The sequence below is a fragment of the Lissotriton helveticus genome, chromosome 1_2 (assembly GCF_964261635.1).
Source record: "Lissotriton helveticus chromosome 1_2, aLisHel1.1, whole genome shotgun sequence".
NCBI classification, from domain to species: Eukaryota; Metazoa; Chordata; class Amphibia; order Caudata; family Salamandridae; genus Lissotriton; species Lissotriton helveticus.
The window spans coordinates 313,195,090-313,213,947 of record NC_136058.1 but is presented as its reverse complement, the minus strand read 5'-3'; the positions used below and the strand labels follow the sequence as shown (position 1 = coordinate 313,213,947).

The 18,858-nt window shown below is 46.3% G+C and overlaps 2 non-coding genes across 2 annotated transcripts; both read left to right on the top strand.

Annotated features, from left to right (window-relative positions):
• Window positions 1-9,654: 9,654 nt before the first annotated feature.
• On the top strand, window positions 9,655-9,726 carry TRNAQ-UUG (transfer RNA glutamine (anticodon UUG)). Its single transcript has one exon. It is a non-coding gene; the product is annotated as a tRNA-Gln (tRNA).
• Window positions 9,727-14,217: 4,491 nt separating this feature from the next.
• Window positions 14,218-14,289, top strand: TRNAQ-UUG (transfer RNA glutamine (anticodon UUG)). Its single transcript has one exon. It is a non-coding gene; the product is annotated as a tRNA-Gln (tRNA).
• Window positions 14,290-18,858: the final 4,569 nt, after the last annotated feature.

Sequence of the window (18,858 nt, the reverse complement as noted above, 5' to 3'; positions counted from 1 at the left end):
GCACATGTTGCATGCTCGCCGGTTCCCGCTCAAATGCGTGTGTGGTGCTGCTGGGGAGTGCGTGCACTGTGTGCAGTGCTGCCCCCGGGGCCCCTGGGGCAGTCACTGGAGGCAGCGGCGGGCAGAGCCCCGGGCCCCCCACCCTCGCCTCGCGCCGCTACAGGCTCCCATTGCACTCGGACCGGGGGGCCTGCGGGGTGATGATGTAGGGTGCAGGGCGGACAGCAGCCGGCAGGGGGCGGGAGGGCAGGCGCGGCACAGAGGGGAGCCGGGCAGAGGCGGGGGCGAGCGGGAGGAGGAGACAAAGACTCAGACGGGAGGAGAGAGTATTATACTTCTACTTGTATGCTGTACTCCTTTGTAACATGCACACGTCACTGTCCTTCGTGCACTGTATCGTTGGCAACCTCTTGTATTTTATTTTGTTTGCTTTTGATACATCCTCAAGGGCCACCATGCCTCATTTAACGTAACGTTTGTTCTTGTGTTCTGAGTATCTGTCATTGCATTTTTTTCTATTTGTATTTCTACCCTGTGTGACTTTACAACTTGTACATTTGCAATTTGTTTACCTGTTTGTATCTTTTATGTAAATCATGTATTCCAAAGTCCTTATGTATCGCAACTGGTTCATTTGTAAAGCGCTCTGACACCTTCGGGTAATGTTCACGCTATAGAAAATCGCATTAAATCTATACTACTATAATAAAGTAAGAACTTTCAGGCTTTGAGGCGGGTAAACTCGGGAACCACAGCGCCAATCTACACACCCGATACACCGTTGAAATGGTCAGGGTGTGTAGATGGTTATAGGCTATATAAATGACAAATTAAAACGTTATTTACAATATTTATATTTTTTTAAAAAGTAGTCCCCCCCCAAAGTAGCGCCAGCCGCGACGTGCGTGCTCACGTCAGCACGGGGAGGAGAGGCGTCCAAGGAGCGGCGGACATGGCGCGGGAGAGGAGCGGTGACGTGAGGCCAGCGGCGGTAGGAGCAGCGGAGAGACGGACAAGGCGCGGGGGAGGAGCGGCGGCGGACAGGCGGTGAGGAGCAGAGCGGCGGAGCGGAGAAATGAGGCCCGGCAGCTGAGGCGCGAGGAGCGGTGAAATGAGGACCTGCGGCTCAGGTTAGGCTCCGGGGACAATGTCGGGGCAGGCGGGTGTCGGGCCAGGCAGGGGACGGGAAATTGGAGCGGTGAAATCAGGACCTGCGGCTCAGGTAATGCCCTGGGGACAATGTCGGGGCAGGCGGGTGTCAGGCCAGGCAGGGGACGGGAAATTAAGAACTTTCAGGCATTGAGGCGGGTAAACTCGGGAACCACAGCGCCAATCTACACACCTGATACACCGTTGAAATCATCAGGGTGTGTAGATGGATATAGGCTATATAAATGACAAAATAAAACGTTATTTACAATATTTATATATTTTTTAAAAGTAGTCCCCCCCAAAGTAGCGCCGGCCACGACGTGCGTGCTCACGTCAGCACGGGGAGGAGAGGCGTCCAAGGAGCGGCGGACATGGCGCGGGGGAGGAGCGGTGACATGAGGCCAGCGGCGGTAGGAGCAGCGGAGAGGCGGACATGGCACGGGGAGGAGCGGCGGCGGACAGGCAGTGAGGAGCAGAGCGGCAGAGCAGAGAAATGAGGACCGGCGGCTGAGGCGCGAGGAGCGGTGAAATGAGGAGCTGCGGCTCAGGTAAGGCTCCGGGGACAATGTCGGGGCAGGCGGGTGTCGGGCCAGGCAGGGGACGGGAAATTGGAGCGGTGAAATCAGGACCTGCGGCTCAGGTAATGCTCCGGGGACAATGTCGGGGCAGGCGGGTGTCAGGCCAGGCAGGGGACGGGAAATTACTAAAACAATTATCGGGGTCGGGGAAGGCGGGGGACGGGGCGGGTGGGGGCACCGGCTGCTGGCGGGGCGGGCGGGGGCACGGGCTGCTCGGCAATGTCGGGGCAGGCAGGGGCAGGGGAAGCCTAAATGCTCCCGGACAAGGTCGGGATGGGCTGCTAGTAAATAAATACAAATAAATACATTTATTGCAGTACTATACCTCTACTTGTACTTTGTACGCTTTTGTAACCTGCACACGTCACTTTTTTTCTCTTGTAACGTATCGTTTGCTACCTCTTGTATTTTGTTTTCTCTTGATACATGCACAATTGTCACTATTGCCTTTTGTAATGTAACGTTTGCTTTTGTAACATGCTGACTTGTAATGTTCTCATGTATCACTACTGTTCCTATTGTGAAGCGCTCTGACACCTTCGTATAAAGTCCACGCTATATAAAAACGCATTAAATAAAATGAAAAGAAATAAAATAGGGAAGAGGGGTGGCTGGGAGGGTCAAGAAGATGGAGGGGTGTATGAGAAGGGAGGTGGGTGGGGGAGAAGGCGCTAGTGGGGGTGTTAGAGATAAGGGAGGGGGCAAGTATCAAGAGTAAATGAAAGAAGAGTGGACACAGCAGGAGGGCAGAGGAAAGGACAGGTTTATTTATTTGATGCAATTTTATACTGCGCCAACTTTACCCATGGACGTCAGAGCGCTTTACAATAAAGGTGGCAATGGGTGTTCAAGAGGGCGGGGTACAGAAGTGCAAAGGAAGATTGGGGGCATTTAGAAATACAGAGGGGGGCAGCCTGAGGACCGAGGCACAGGAGCAAGAGGAGGTGAGGGGGCATGAGAAAGGACGCAAGAGGGGACAAGGGGGGGCGACTGTGGTGTGTGGCGGAGGGAAGTTGTGCCCTTTGTACATGGGAGGGCAGATTAACAAGCCCCTTGCGCCTCTTTAACGCTGCCGTTGCGTCACTTTTGTGATGCAGCGGCGGCGCAAAGTCAGCGCCATGCTGCAGGGTATTTACAATGTGAGGCATCTGGGAGATGTGTCACGTTGTAAAGCCCTGCGCCACATATAGGCGTTCCTGCACAATGGGGGACGTTCCGGCGCAGGAACGCCTCCTAAAAGTGGCTGAGTGAAATCTACAAGATTTCACTCAGTCACTTTTCCGGCCATGCTGTGTCAAAACCCTGCGCCTGCATGAAGCAGGCGTAAGGACTAACGCAGCATTTTGAGGATAGGGCAACCCCGAGCCTTGCTGGAGCTACGTAGCAATGCGCCGCCTTTCCAACGGGGGATGCGACATGCATCTGCCCATCCGTGCGCCACGGTGCGCCGCATTGTAAATGAGGCGCATCAGTGGTGGCACACTCTTGGGAAGATGCATCGCAACTCTTCTGGCGCATCCCTGCTGGTTAGCAGAGATGTGTCAGAAGTAGCAAATCTGCCCCGGGGTGTGGGTGTGTTAGGGGATGCATACAATGAGGCAGATGACGAGGCAAGGATGGGGGGGGTGTAGGAAGGGTGGAATAGAAATTAGACAAGGGTTAATGCAGACCAATCCAGGTGAAAGTGATGCAGACTTCAGTAGAATGCTGCAGGCATGCCCAGGGAAGAAAGGGGAAAGGGCATTCCCAGATGGAGAGAGTATAGAAATTAAATGAGGTGAGCAGGGGACATGTCCAGGCATGGAATGAGTACACATTACACGAGATAAGTAAGGAAGGGGCATGCCCAGACAGAGTGTGTAGACAGGAAAAGAGATGAATGAGCCAGGGACATGGCCAGACTTGACATAAGTAAATTTCACATGCATAAGTAAGGGACTTGCCCAGACAAGAGAGTGTGGACGTAAAAAAGAAAGATGGGTAAGGGACATGCCCAAACAGGAAGTATGTAGAAATGTATAGAGATAAGTAAGGGACATGCCCAGACTTGGAATAAGTACACATTACATGAGATAAGTATTGGACTTGACCAGACTTGGAATAAGTACGCATTACATGAGATAAGTATTGGACTCGCCCAGACTTAGGATAAGTAAGCATTTCATGAGATATGTTATGGACATGCCCACACTTGGAATGTATAGTAATTACAGGAGACAATTCCAGGATATGCTCACACATTACTTAGATATTAAAATAGAAGGGCTGGGACATGCCCTAAAGGAAAGGAGTTGATTTTGAAATGTAGACTTTATAGAGAAAGATCGCAAGGGGCCTGCCCAGAGGTGAATGTAGAAATGTAAACATTAACAAGTATTGGCAAAGCTAATAGGTTGCCCCAATGCAAGAGCTATTATCTGTTTTAGCCACGTTGTATACCAGCATGGCTGCTGTTCAGTATGGCTAAAAGTCAGTGATGTAGAGGAGAAAGGCGTGGAGCCAAGGATTGTGAACTGACGTTGAGTGGAGAGGAGTGGAGTAGAGTGTTGTGGAGTGGTGTACAATGTAGTTTAGAATGGAGGGGAGTGGCTTAGTGTGTCATGGAGTGTTGTATAATGGAGTGGGGTGGCATAGAATGGGGTGGCACAGAAAGTGGAGTAGTGAAGAGTAGAGTGGCATAGAATAGAGTTGCTTACAGTGGAGTAGAGTGTCATAAAGTGGAGGGGCATAGAGTGGAGAAGCATAGAGTAGAGGGTCATAGAGTTTTATGGATTGGAATATTGTGGAGGAGATTAGGGTGGCATAGAGTGGGGCGTCAGAGTGGAGTGGAGTGTCGTAGAGTGGATTGTCATATAGAGTACAGTAGGATATAGTGGAGTGTTGCAGATTGGAATGTCAGAGTGGAATTTTGTAGAGCTGAAGGTCGTAGAGTAGATGGGCATAGAGGGGAGGGTTCTACAGTGGAGGAGCATAGAGTGTTGTGACGTATAGTAGAGTGAAGTATCGTAGAGTAGGATGGAGTAGAGTAGAGTGGTGCACAGTAAAGTGTCATACAGTGCAGTAAAGTGTTATAGAACGGAGTTGAGTAGAGTGGGAATAAAGTGTCAGAGTGGACCACAGTGAAGTGACATGGGTGTTGCAGAGTGGCATGGAGTATCGTAGAGTGGAGTAAACTGTTGTAGTGAGAAGGTGCGTAGAGTGTCGGGGCTTAGAATTGAGTAGAGTGCCATGGAGTAGGATAGAGTGAAGTCCCATAAAGCGGAGTGGAGTGAAGTAGAGTTGAGTGTCAGAAAGTGAAGTAAAGTGTTGTAGAGTAGGATAGATTGGCATAGAGTAGAGTGGTGTAGAGTATGGGGGCACAGAGTGTCATGGAGTGTTGTCAAGTGTCGGACAGAGCCGTAGAGTGGAGGGGCGTAGAGTGTCATGGTGTAGAGTAGAGTGAAGTGTCGTAGAGTAGCATGGAGTGGAGTAGAGTAGAGTGGTGCAGAGTAGAGTGTCATACAGTGCAGTAAAGTGTTATAGACTGGAGTAGAGTAGAGTGGGAATAAAGTGTCAGTGGAGTACAGTGAAGTGACATGAGTGTTGTAGAGTGGCATGGAGTATCGTAGAGTGGAGTAAAGTGTTACAGAGAGGAGGTGCATAGAGTGTCATGGCATAGAGTGGAGTAGAGTGTCGTGGAGTAGGATAGAGTGAAGTCTCATAAAGTGGAGTGTCCTAGAGTGGAGTGGAGTAAAGTGGAGTGGAGTGTCAGAAAGTGAACTAAAGTGTTGTAGAGTAGAGTAGAGTGGTGTAGAGTAGGGTGGCACAGAGTGTCATGGAGTGTTGTAAAGTGTCGTACAGAGCCATAGAGTGGAGGGGCCTGGAGTGCTGTGGGGTAGATTGTCATAGAAAGGAGGGGCATAGAGTGCCATAAAGTGGAATAGCATGCTAAGGAGGGCGCTGAGTGAAAGGGCATAAAGTGGCATAGATTGGCGTGGAGTGGTGTAGAGCGGAGGAGCGTAGAGCAGATGAGCACAGAGCGGAGGTTCATAAAGTGGGGGGGCACACAGTGTAGTGAAGTGTCGTGGAGCGGAGTAGTACAGAGTGGAGTAAAGTGGCGTAGAGTGGAGTAGAATGTCGTAGAGTGGAGGAAAGTGTTGTAGAATGGAGTGCCAGAGAGTGGTGTCACAGAAAGGAATGTCAGAGTGAAGTGGCATAGAGTGGAGTAGAGTCAGAGTGGAGTGGAGTGGCATAGAGTGTCATAGAATGGAGAGGTGTAGAGTGGTATAGAGAAGAGTAGAGTGGATTAGAGTGGAGGAGAGAGAAGTGAAATAGTATAGCGTGGAGTACAGTGTTGTAGAGCAGAGTGGCGTGGAGTAGAGTCAAAGTGGAGTAGAGTCACAGAGTGCAGTGGATTAGAATGGCATAGAGTGGCGTAGAGTGGTGTACATTGTCATAGAATGGAGAGGTGTAGAGTGGTATAGAGAAGAGTAGAGTGGATTAGAGTGGAGTAGAGAGAAGTGAAATAGTATAGCGTGGAGTACAGTGTTGTAGAGCAGAGTGGCGTGGAGTAGAGTCAAAGTGGAGTAGAGTCACAGAGGGTCATGGCGTGGAGTAGAGTTAGAGTGGAGTAGAGTCACAGAGTGCAGTGGATTAGAGTGGCGTAGAGTGGTGTACATTGTCATAGAATGGAGAGGTGTAGAGTGGTATAGAGTGGAGTAGAGAGGAGTGAAATAGTATCGCATGGAGTACAGTGTCGTAGAGCAGAGTGGCATGGAGTGCCATACAGTGTTGTAGAGTGGGTGGCATAGAGTGGTGTACAGTGGCATACCATTTTGTAGATTGAAGTGTTGCATAGTGGAGTGTCAGAGTGGAGTGGTGTAGAGTAGAGTGGGGTAGAGTGGCCTAGAGTGATGTGGTGCAGAGTTGCGTAGACTGGAGTGGTGCAGAGTGTCATAGAATGTAGTAGAGTGTAAAGGCATAGAGTGGAGTGTCAGAGTGGAATAGAGTGGCTAAGAGTAGAGTGGCCCTAGAGTAGAGTTGTGCAGAATGTCGTACATTTGAGTGTCACAGCGTGGAGTGCCGTAGAGTGGAGTATGCATGGTGTGGTAGTGCATTGCCATTACAGACAGCATATTTTCAATTGAAATGACCATTACATTTGCACAGACATACAGTTTTACTGATACAACTATACATCGCACACACGATAATGTGTTGAAATAGCATCACCTACTCTATTGATGTATTTTGATCGTATTAAAATATTTTTTTCCAGCACACTTCAGAATTACAAAAAAAACGCTTCATTTGTTCTTTCTTGATTCTTACATATTCTAAGATATTTGAACAGTTCTTATAGAAATAGTTGTGTGCTGGAAAAAAGCCTTTTATTTTATACCCCAGATTGTCAGATACATCCTCTCACTTTGAAGTCAGAGAAAGAAAGCTAAACACCAAGCTCCTTGGAAAACAAAGCCTGACATTTGACCTCTGTCTGTTAATGCACAGAAAATGTGACAAGATAAGAATAACATCTAAAGACCAGTTTACAGAAAGGGAGTACTCGTGGAAGAATACAGTGGACAGGCTATGATCCACGGGAGGGACAAAGACATTTTGCACACCCTAAAACTAATAAAGCCGACAAATAGAAAGCAAGCAAACATGAATTACAAACCACAAAGTTAATGGTAAGCCATGGGCAGAATGCATTCTTAGGTCAGCTTTCAGAATGTCCCCAAGAAGTCTTAGCAACCAGACAGTTGCGGTGTCTGGTAGGCTTCGAGCTAAACAAGCACCAGTGCAGGGAACACCTAGAGAGGAGGTTGTATTTATTAAAATAAAGGTCTTGGAATTACACTCTTCACTCATAGAGTGTTACAGAGTGTTACACAGATAGCATAAACATTTATTCAACTATAGGAGTTACACATTTACAAAGTGAATGTCTTGGGACAAGATAGATTATTGACTATTTGTTTTAATTTCCGAATCTGATCACTAGTGTGAACGCCCGCCCCCTGTCTCCTAGAGAGTAGAAGGCCTGAGCAGAAGGTAGACTAGAGAGAGAACATCCTGGCAGTACCATAGCCAGGGCTCGAGTCGGGGTACCACGCGGGTGGACGGTGTCCCCCCACTTATTTTACCGGGAGCTCGATAACTGGAGCCACACATTCACTCTTTTTGGCTCTCTGTGGCGAGACCAGAGCCCATTCAGAACGCTGCTCACACACTGGCTTCTCTGATGCAATCGCATCTAAGGGGTGGGCGAGGGGAGGCAATGAGTCTGATGGGCCAAGCCACCTTTCGTGACATCACTTCCTGTCGTGACGTCAGTATCCCCCACTTCTTTTTTTAGGACTTGTGCCCTGACGATAGCGGAAGAGTAACCGCCTCCAGTCCGTCCTGGCCTGGGGCCTCATTTATGAAAAGTGACGCATCGCTGCGTGAAAACAGCGATGCGTCACTTTTCACTGCGCCCTCCTTGCGAGACCAATGATGCGTCATATTTACAGTATGACGCATCATGGCGCAAGGAGTTACAGATACGTCAGTATTTCTGACGTATCTGTAAGCGCAAAAGTCACGCATTGCTGGAGTGTGTCACAAAAGTGACGCAACTCCAGCAATGCGTCCTTTCACATGGGGAAAGCCCCATGTAAAAGGGCTTGCGTCAGTCTTACGCCTGCTGTGAGACAGGCGCAAGATTTTGACGCAACAGTGTCCTAAAAGTGACGCAATGAAATCTCATAGATTTCACTGCGTCACTATTACGAGGCTTTTTGCGGGGGAACGCCCCCTCTGCATACATTATACCTGACGCAGGTATAATGTAGCGCAGAGGTTTACAAAGTGACGCATCTGCTTAGATGCGTCACTTTGTAAATAGTGCGCAACAGGAGGCATGTTTTACGCCGCCGATGCGTCACAAAAAGTGACGCATCGGAAGCGCAAAACTGACGCAAGGCCTCATAAATGAGGCCCCCGGTATTTAGCTAAATGCACGCTGCACCAATAGATACAGCGCGCTGCAGTGCAAAAACTACAAGTCCCATTATGCAGCTTCTGTTGTCTGAATAAACAGGACTAGCATGCGACTATGGCAACGCACCCTAGGTCGTTCAGGAAGGCCAGACATCCAACTAACGAATATACTTATAAATCTACTTAACAAAATGTAAACTATTATTTTTTAAATGGTTACCCAAAAAAACAAAGTGTACCAAAGTTGATAAGTAACCCTTGTGACGTCTGCCGTCTAATCTGGTTGTTTTTTCGTTAACAGCACGCTACAAGCGGTGCTTTTTTTTTTTAACACATAGGTTTGAAAGCAGAACTACAAGTCCCTTAATACAACAATTGTTGTCTGGAAAGCCTGTACTGTCACTGGACCGCCAGGTAACTGTGATGGGTCATGCGAAGGGCTGGTAAAGAAGGAAGTACATCACACATTTTTCAATATATTCATGAAAGGATGCTACATCAAGCGTGATTTTACTTGAGAAATTTACGCCGCCCTTACTCGCCTTAAAATGTATGTAATTATTAACGAAAAACGCCAAGACCTGTGTATTGGAATGTTCGTGTTCTGAAAAACGATGGAAAGGCGCGCCACCTTGTGGCCGCAGTGAAGAATACTCAATATCTGCGATAAAATGTCCATGTTTAAAACCACCACAGTACAGCAATCAACTAGTGCCACGTGTTTGTTTGTTTTGACTCGTCACCTCAATTATTGATTATCGACGTGCTGTTAAAACCTCTTCAGGACATAACCAGCAGTCGCGTTGCACATACTGGTCTTTTGAGTCATTTTGAACTAAAAAGCACAGAACATGAAACTAATTGTGCTGGCCAAGATGCAAACATCCATAATTAAATTAAAGAGTGTCTGCTCTTTCCTTACACCACATAAGTCATCTTTTCCGATTACGCACCAGGTGGTTCCATGGTGTAATGGTTAGCACTCTGGACTTTGAATCCAGCGATCCGAGTTCAAATCTCGGTGGAACCTTTCTCCTTTTGAGGTTTTCTTTTTTTGTATTTTCAAGAGACGACTATTCGGTTTTACCTGAGAACTCAGAGGTGAGCTTTGCACAATTAAATATCTCACTTAATGAGGGTAAATATACTTTTGGTGTTTCAAAGACAGTCGTCCCGTATCCCTTCACATGTGGTTGCTGTTATTTTGCTGCTTTGCTTTTTTTTTATTTCACAGTTTTATGCTGAATTTTCATTCCTTAACACTTTTCCGTTTTAGCTCCCACTTAGTTTTTGGAATTGGCCTTGCCTTGCTGCATGGAACAAAAGCTATTTTTGACAGCCTTCGATCCTGTACACCGCTCATCACGCAGGCACACCTAAGCAAATATTAACATCAAAGAGAACAGGAAAAGTGACACGAAATAATTTTAAAAATGCAAATAAATATACAGTGATAAAAAAAAGCAAAACGTCACTAAAGTAGATTCATGGGGCCTCATTTATGAGGCCTTGCGTCAGTTTTGCGCTTCTGATGCGTCACTTTTTGTGACGCATCGGCGGCGTAAAACATGCCTCCTGTTGCGCACTATTTACAAAGTGACGCATCTGAGCAGATGCGTCACTTTGTAAACCCCTGCGCTACATTATACCTGCGTCAGGTATAATGTATGCAGAGGGGGCGTTCCTCCGCAAAAAGCCTCGTAATAGTGACGCAGTGAAATCTATGAGATTTCACTGCGTCACTTTTAGGACACTGTTGCGTCAAAATCTTGCGCCTGCCTCACAGCAGGCATAAGACTGACGCAAGCCCTTTCACATGGGGCTTTCCCCATGTAAAAGGACGCATTGCTGGGGTTGCGTCACTTTTGTGACACATTCCAGCAATGCGTGACTTTTGCGCTTACAGATACGTCAGACATACTGACGTATCTGTAACTCCTTGCGCCATGATGCGTCATAGTGTAAATGTGACGCATCATTGGTCTCGCAAGGAGAGCGCAGTGAAAAGTGACGCATCGCTGTTTCCACGCAGCGATGCGTCACTTTTCATAAATGAGGCCCATGGCTTCCCCAGGTAGTGGTTTAGCACTCCAATGTATCCGTTGAAATTCCGCTAGGCGACTTCAACTGTGATGGGATTACCTTCTGAAACATTTACAGCTTCCAGGAGTTTCTCTACACACAGATTCTTTGAAAGGAGTTGCATTTATAATTCAAACTCTGGCCCTTCGTACCAGGTGTGGCATTTTGCATGTTGTGCGTGAGTGCTCTGTCTGAACAACAAATGTGAGATTCTCATTTGCAATGAGCGAGACTTGAGCGCGCTGGAAGGAATAAAGCTTTACAAACATTTTGCGCTGAGTTAGCCAACCAGTGGCAAATGTTTTTTTTGCTATCTACTTTACAGCGCAAAGCTAGTTTTGTGCTGGAAAGCACCCTCAAAGTAGCACAAAGCAGAGCGAAGCACTGCTTTGCGTTAGTTAGCACTGAGGGGGCGTTACATGGGTCAAACATGAGCGTTCTGATGCAACCACCCATGTATTTTTACGCAAAACCATATTTACAAAGATTTGTAGACATGGTTTTGCGCCAAAAATTAACACCCCTTCAAAGGAGGAACTAACAGGATTAATGCTTTCATTTCTCTGTGCTTTTCCTACTTTACATGCCTTCTGCACTGTGCAAATTGGGAAAAGCTTTCTATTGTGACCAGGCATAGTATTTTGTAGAAGAAGGGTATCCTTCATGTACAAAAACCTATGCTAGACTCATGCACACACCCTAGCGCCATGGCGCTATGGTGTGTGCATGGTGCACATCCGCTGAAATCTGTGCTGACGCAAGGAAAAGGGGAAGAGAGAGCCATATCTCTGAAGATATAGCACTCTCCTGCTCCCTACCCGTCGTGCAACGCAACCCAGCCTCGTGGGGGGGCTGGGCTGTGTTGCATGACTTTTTTGTAAATCTTCCCCTAAGAATCTGGAGCAGAACACTGGGCCCTAACAGGTAGGGGGAGATATACAAAAAAAGTCACGCAAATCTTTGTTATAAATATGGTTTTATGTCAAAAAGCATGGCTGGCTTCATGGGAACACCCATGTTCCACTCATTTAACGCCCCTCAGCACTAAGTAAAGCAACGGAGTGCTTGGCGTGGCTTTTCGCTACTTTAAGGTTGTTTTGCAGCGCAAAACAAGTATTGCCCGGAAAGTAAATAGCAAGAAAAACTATTTGCGCTGGTAAGCATCACTTTTGTGACACTAAACCAGCGCACAATGTTTGTAAATCTCCCCCCATATCTCTTAGTCAAGTCGTCAAAGATTTTTCCCCATTGGTCATATGGACCTTTATTAGCTGACATGAATCAGTGAAAGGGAGACAAATGAACCTTTACATTTCTAACTTGTCGAGCAAATGTGACCTCACAATAACAGTAGTTATCACTGACTATGGTTAAAGAGTTTTATTTTGATTTGCCAATCAAATCCAGTATATATCCAAACCAAAAATAAGTTCAGCAAATGCAGCAATACAAAAGGTAAGCTGAAAAATCTCAGTAGGTTAAGGGGCAACAAAATGACACATGGAACTGCAATAATCACAATTGTATAAACACAGAGGAAAGCAAACAGGTGTTCCATAAATAAACTTAGGCAAGGACGTTTCTCTTCTCTAAACATAAATCAAATATAGGGTCATCTATCAAGGGTTTCTAAACCAGGAGCACAAAAGAAGATGTCAGCATGATTAGACTTCAAAAAAAGTCTGAAAATAAACAGAAATAAGGGGAGATTTACTAAGATTTTATGCTGTGTTTGCATCACAAAAGTGATGAAATCGGCGCAAAATCTTTTTTTTCACATTTTACTTTCCAGCGGCGCTGCAAATAATGTGAAAAAAATGCAAAGCAGCTTGCAGCCAGGGGCTGTATCATGTTTGGAGCATGGGCGTTCCCAGGCAACCACTCAAGGTTTCTGACGCTAAACCCAATTTTCTAAAAAAAAGTAGACTGGGTATAGCGTCAGAAAACGGCACCCTTTTAAAGTAGGCCAAAGGAAAGAGAAATGCTTTCATTTCTCCTTCCTTTTCCGACTTTGCTTGTGTACTGTACTGAAGAGCATGCATACAAAGAGGGAAAAGGTTTGAAGTGAGCCTCCGCATAGTATTTTGTACTGGAAGGGTATCCTTCCAGTACAAAGCCTATGCTGGACTCACGAGACACCCTTGCACCCTGGCACAAAGGGTGTCTCCGTGGTGCACTGCAGCGGATTTCAGTGCCTGCGCTAGGAAAATGGGAGGAGTGCCTTAGTTTAGTAAATTTGGCGCTCTACTCTCTCCTTTACTCACAGCGCAGTGCAGCATTTACAGCTGCTGCACTGCGCTGTGTAAAAAAGTAGTAAATCTCCCCCAAAGAGTTTAGCATAAAGCTTCACACTTGCAAGAATAGGATAAGCAGAGAGGTCTGTACCTCTCTAAATACAAATCTACTCTACTTTCGGCTATGCAAGCACCATTATAAAAGTACAAAAAGATTCACAAACATACTTATCTCAATCACACCACCAGGGATCAATCAGAACACTACCTAAGAATATCTGCAACATGGTTTCTGGTTCACATTGCAGTGAACTAACACTTCGTTTCTCAACCTTGAACAACTTGCCATCCTGGTAAACGATGAACAGAAGGCTTCTTTCAACCATTGTTTCTCCATGTTCACGACCAAGTTTCTCTCAGGCCACTCTATCAGCTGTCTAACACCTTCGCCGCAGGGCTAATTCCCCCGCGGCGCTGGGGGGAAGATGCGCAGCGCCATGGTGCTTGTGACGAGCTCGACTCGTCACGCTGCACGGTGGCACTGTGCTCATGACGAGCTGAGCTCGTCATGACCATGCCCGTTTCCTCAGCACAGCGGGGGAATTAGCCCCACGTGTGAGCGCCGCGCGTGTCATGAGGAGCTCAGCTCATCATGAGCATAGCACCACCGTGCCTCATGACGAGCTGAGCTCGTCATGAGCACGGAAGGAGTTAATACACACAATAAATCTTTCTCTAGCTAACGTAAATCATGATAATAAACCTGCAATGGAAAGAGAAAACATGCTGGTGAAACAAAAGAATTTCCACTGAGGCCTGAAGTCAGGTATACTTTAGGTAAGAATTAAATGTGCACTTTCAAATACATGCAAACTTTTACCTTTAAAATAATTGAAAAATGTGAGTAAAAGAATACATGTTTACATATGAAAATAGATCTTGAAGGGTAAATGTAAAACATCAAAAAAGAAATACATGTCTTCATGTTTAAACTGAATAACGCACACGCGTATATAAAGCACTAGTTTCTACAGTTAATACATTTCATTTATGCGTTTAAATGGTTTACACATGTGAATAAAGTCAAAGCACACAGTGACTATAATGTAAGTGCAGTATATAATTACATCTCTATGATCTGTAAGGGTGCAGCCATATTACGCTGCTCTACCACATTAGTCATTCTTTCAAACTTTGAATCAGCTGGTTCCATGGTGTAATGGTTAGCACTCTGGACTTTGAATCCAGCGATCCGAGTTCAAATCTCGGTGGGACCTCTTCCCTTTTGAAGTGATTATCCAAATTTAGTTTTTTAAACTTTCGAGAGACAACTTTTTAGTTTTACCTGAAAACACAGAGGTGAGCTTTGCATATTTAAATATATCACTTAATAAGAGCAACATTTTTTTTTTTTTTTTTATTTCAGTTTCATGCTGAATTATCATTGCCTAACTCTTTTTCCATTTTGTCTCCCACTTAGTTTTTGGATTTGGCCATCCATGCCATGCTGTATGAAAAAAAGAAATTTTTTTGTTACAGCTTCGAACCTGTACAACTCCCATCATGCGACAAACATAAGCAAAGAGAAAGAGAACAGGAAAAGTGAGATGAAATAATTTAAAGCAATAATGCAAATTATAATGCAAATAAATGTAAAGTACAAAAAAAAATAATGCAAATAAATAATGCAAAATAATGCTAATAAATGTAAAGTACAAAAAAAGTGAAACATCACTAAAGTAGATTCATGGCTTTTAACAAGTAGTGGTTTAGCACTCGACTGTATCAGAATATGTTCCTCTCAGAAACTGAAGAGGTCCGCTAGATGACTTCAACAGTGATGGGATTACCTTCTGAAATATTTACAGCTTCCATTAGCTTCTCTACACATAGCAACTTTGAAAGGAGTTGCATTTATAATGAAAGCTCCAGCCCTTCCTACCAGGTGCGGCATTTTGTATGTTGTGAGTGAGTGCTCCGCCTTATCAACAAATATGTAACTCTCATTTGCAATGAGTGAGACACAAGCATGCTGGATATAAGAAGTTAAGAATGTGGAGCGGAGCACTGGGCCCAAACACGTAATCTCTAAGTCAAGTCGTCAAAGATTTTTCCCCATTTCTCGTATGGACCTTTGCTAGTTGACACGAAGCAATGAAAGGGAGAAAAATCAACACTACATTTCAAACTTGTGGAGCCAATGTGGCCTCACAATAACATTAGTTATCACTGAATATGGTTTAAGAGTTTTATTTTGATCTGCCAATCAATCCAGTATATATCCAAACCAAAAATAAGTTCAGTAATGCAGCAATGCAAAAGGTAAGATGAAAAATCTCAGTAGGTTAAGGTGCAACAAAATGACACATGGAATTGCAATAATCACAATTGTATAAACACAGAGGAAAGCAAACAGGTGTTCCTTAAATAAACTTATGTTGGACTTAGTCCCTGAACTTTTGCCTTCATCCTGGCCTTTTTTCTGATATGGTGTTGGTGGTTTTAGGAATCTGGGCACTGTAGCACTGCTGTCCAATGTAAAGTGCATTTGCTCTCTGTGGTTAACATGGTAAGATTGGGCTGCACCTGTTTGGCATATTTAATTTACATGGCAGTCCCTTGTAAAGTGGTATCTCAGTTACCCAGGGCCAGTAAATTAAATGCTACAGGTGGGCTTGCAGCGCTGATTGCACCACCCACCACAATAGCCTTTCAAACCTGAATCAGGCCTCTGCCATTGCAGGGCGTGTGCGCGCAGTCTTACTGCTGCTGTGACGTTGCACCTAAAGTGTGTGCCACGTCAGTGACCCCCCCCTTTTTACTGCATGTCAGTCACCCCTAAGGTAGGCCCTAGCTAGCCCTATGGGCAGAGTGCATTGTAGGTAAAAGGTAGGACATGTACCTTAAGTGTGTGAAATTGCCTGGTAGTGAAAAACAGCCATTTTGGTGTCTCACTGCTGCGAGGCTGCCCACTCATAGGAATGCATTGGGGATTCCCTGATAAGTGTTACAGTGGTAATTCCTGATATGAATGGAGCAGCGTGGTCAAGTTTGGTATGTTTGGAATAGTAATAATCAATTCTAAGCAATGGTGTGCGCAGATTTATTATCACTATTTTAGAAATGCCACTTTTAGAAGTTGGCATTTCTGTGTGCTATGGGCCTGCCTGCCTGGTGTGTATTGCATGTCTGGCTCTGGAGTGACAGGGGCTGGTGAGGTGTGTGTGGCTCCAGGGATGACAGGGTGAGTCAGCGCTAGGCTGAATAGGAGATCTGCATTTGGAGTAGTGGGAGGAGTAATCCCCTGACCCTGAATAGGTCTGTGCCTGCCTAGGTGAATGCTGGCTCCGCCCCCCCTGTGGAGTGTCTGATGACCGAGCCCCCACCTGACAAAGGGGAAGTGGAGCCCTGTAAACAGAGTGCTCCAATACCTCCCAGAACCAGTTGAAACTGGTCCCCCCAAGCCCTGTGCCAGGGCAGAACAAAGAAGAAATGTGGGATAAGTACAGGGGCTGTGACCCCATGTTGGTGTGCTTGCAGGCACCTGTTCTGGGACGAAGGACTGCTGAGCGACAGGAGAAACTGCTGAGGGACCCAGCTGCTGCTTCCTTGGGGTTCCTACGTGCTAGCCTGCCCGTGTCCAGCTCTGCCCCTGAGGAGTTGTGGACTACATGTGAGCCCCAGAGAAAGGCCAGTTGGCCTGGGGCCAGGTTTGGCCATTTTGCGTTCTGGTTGGGGCTCAAAGAAGATAAATGCACCGTGTAGAGTTACTGTGGTGCATTACTAATGTGATGCCTATTGCATAATGCGGCTGCGGCGACCTATGAAGCAGGAAGTCATGGGGACTAGTCGGAGCTGAGTGATCCGGCACCGTAGGTGGCAGTGTACTCAGCTGTTGCAGAGCTAGTGTGTAATTAGAAACCCTGTCTGCAGCCATTTTGACTTAAGAAGGGGAGACCTCTCTGCACCGGGAGACCAGGTCTTTGCACCGAGCCCTTGCTGGACAACGCACAACACAGATCGCCACTGGAGGCTGGCGGGAACTATAAAGCCACAGAGCAGGTCCCGCAGTGCGGGACGTGCCCGGGCTCGGCCCACGACCGGACCAAGACGGGCCCAACTTAGCCCGTCATAGGCCGAAGTAGGCTGGGCTGGGCCACGGCTCTTGGTTGTGCGGCTGAGGAGCACATCAAACTCACAGGAATTCTTGCTTCAAATCTTCGGCCAAGAGACTGGGTGAGTCTATGTCGTTAGGCGCTACCTTGCTTTGTAATCCAGAGATTGTGGTCTTCTCCTCTTTATTAACATCTGCCGCAATTTGCTGGCAAATATCTACCCATGGGGAAAAGGAAAACCAAAAAAATCCCCATAAGGAGGGCGGGGGGGGGGGGGGAAGGTGTAGTCGCAAGTCTCTCCTAAAATACTTGGCCCGGAGCGATGGGGCGATAAAGCAACAGATTTCTTCCGTGGAGGAGGCCATGAATACTGAAAGAACTGGTCTGGAAGAAGGGCATGACAACGTGAAAGAGATGCTCACCCACTTACCAGCCACTCCAGAACCCCTGGAGCCTAGCATAAATATTAATGGATGTGCATAGAACCTCTCGGACCACATTTCAATCTGCGAGTTAGATCTAGATTGTGACTCCCAACCCCCAACCAAACGTTTGAGGAACACTATCAACCCTATATAACTAATTCAACTAACTAACTGCGGATAGAGTCACCACCAATACCTCCGCACCCTGCATTGCACGGGATAAACAGGCAAAAAAGGTTAAATCAGCGACAGAGACACGAGCCCGCAAGGGCAACATTAACAAAGGCACGACATATAACATTTGCGACTATAACAAGCCATAATCAGCTGACTAGTCTAATTAACTTAGGCACCAATTCAATAAGCCCATCATTAGACACCGAGCAGGGAACCTCTAAGCCTGCCCAAATCATTGTGTATAAGGGTTCTTCTCACTGCCCTGACGTTGGCCTCAAGTTAGGTCTTCAACCACCCAGGAATTTTTAATTGTCCCGTACCTAATGTCCTTTCCCCTAACCACAACCAAGTATTTGATCCATCCGTAACAGTCCTGGACCTTCCGCCAGCTGTGACTCCATACATAGTCATTTTGGCCAATGTACCACGACTACCAGCAGGGGCGGTAGAGTACTGGGACACACTAAGGAATAAATCATTATTTTGGTTAGGCTCCAAAACTGGCCTTACAGATACTAACTTTAAAATGGCCAGAAGAGTCACCTGGTTAGGGAAGGGACGGAAGTCTATGCCAAGGGACTGTGTGATCTGGACCTTTAAGTTGATAGAGTTGGTACAGCACATTTTGTCCAGGGCTGGAACTTTCTCTACCTCTTTGCGCAACATTAACATGGTTCCCATTGGTTTCTTCTATCAACCCCCATCACAATTGTCTAACGTTCCAGTCCAAAATCGCTACGACCTCCTTTCCCACTTAGAGCAGGTGGATTGACTCTCCTTGACTACCCAGGGACTGAACCTGCAGAGTAGGGTGGCTACCATAAATACGAGATCATTAGTTCAGGGAGTAACTGACCCAGCCCACACAAATATCATGACAATTGTAGCATCAGCCTCAGAGCGTGTCCTAGTTGACGATCATAGGAATCACATCCATTCTTCCCCGATAAGCACGGCCGAGGTCCACATAGGTAACATTCCAAACCCAGCTGCCCCTCTTGCTCATAGTCTAGATAATACTAGCCTAATAGCTTCTTCTGAAGTTGGCACTGTCACTGTACCTAGAATAAGCTTGAAGGATGCAAAGGGAAAAACTGAAGACAGTATTTGTAACATCTTCTTTTGAATA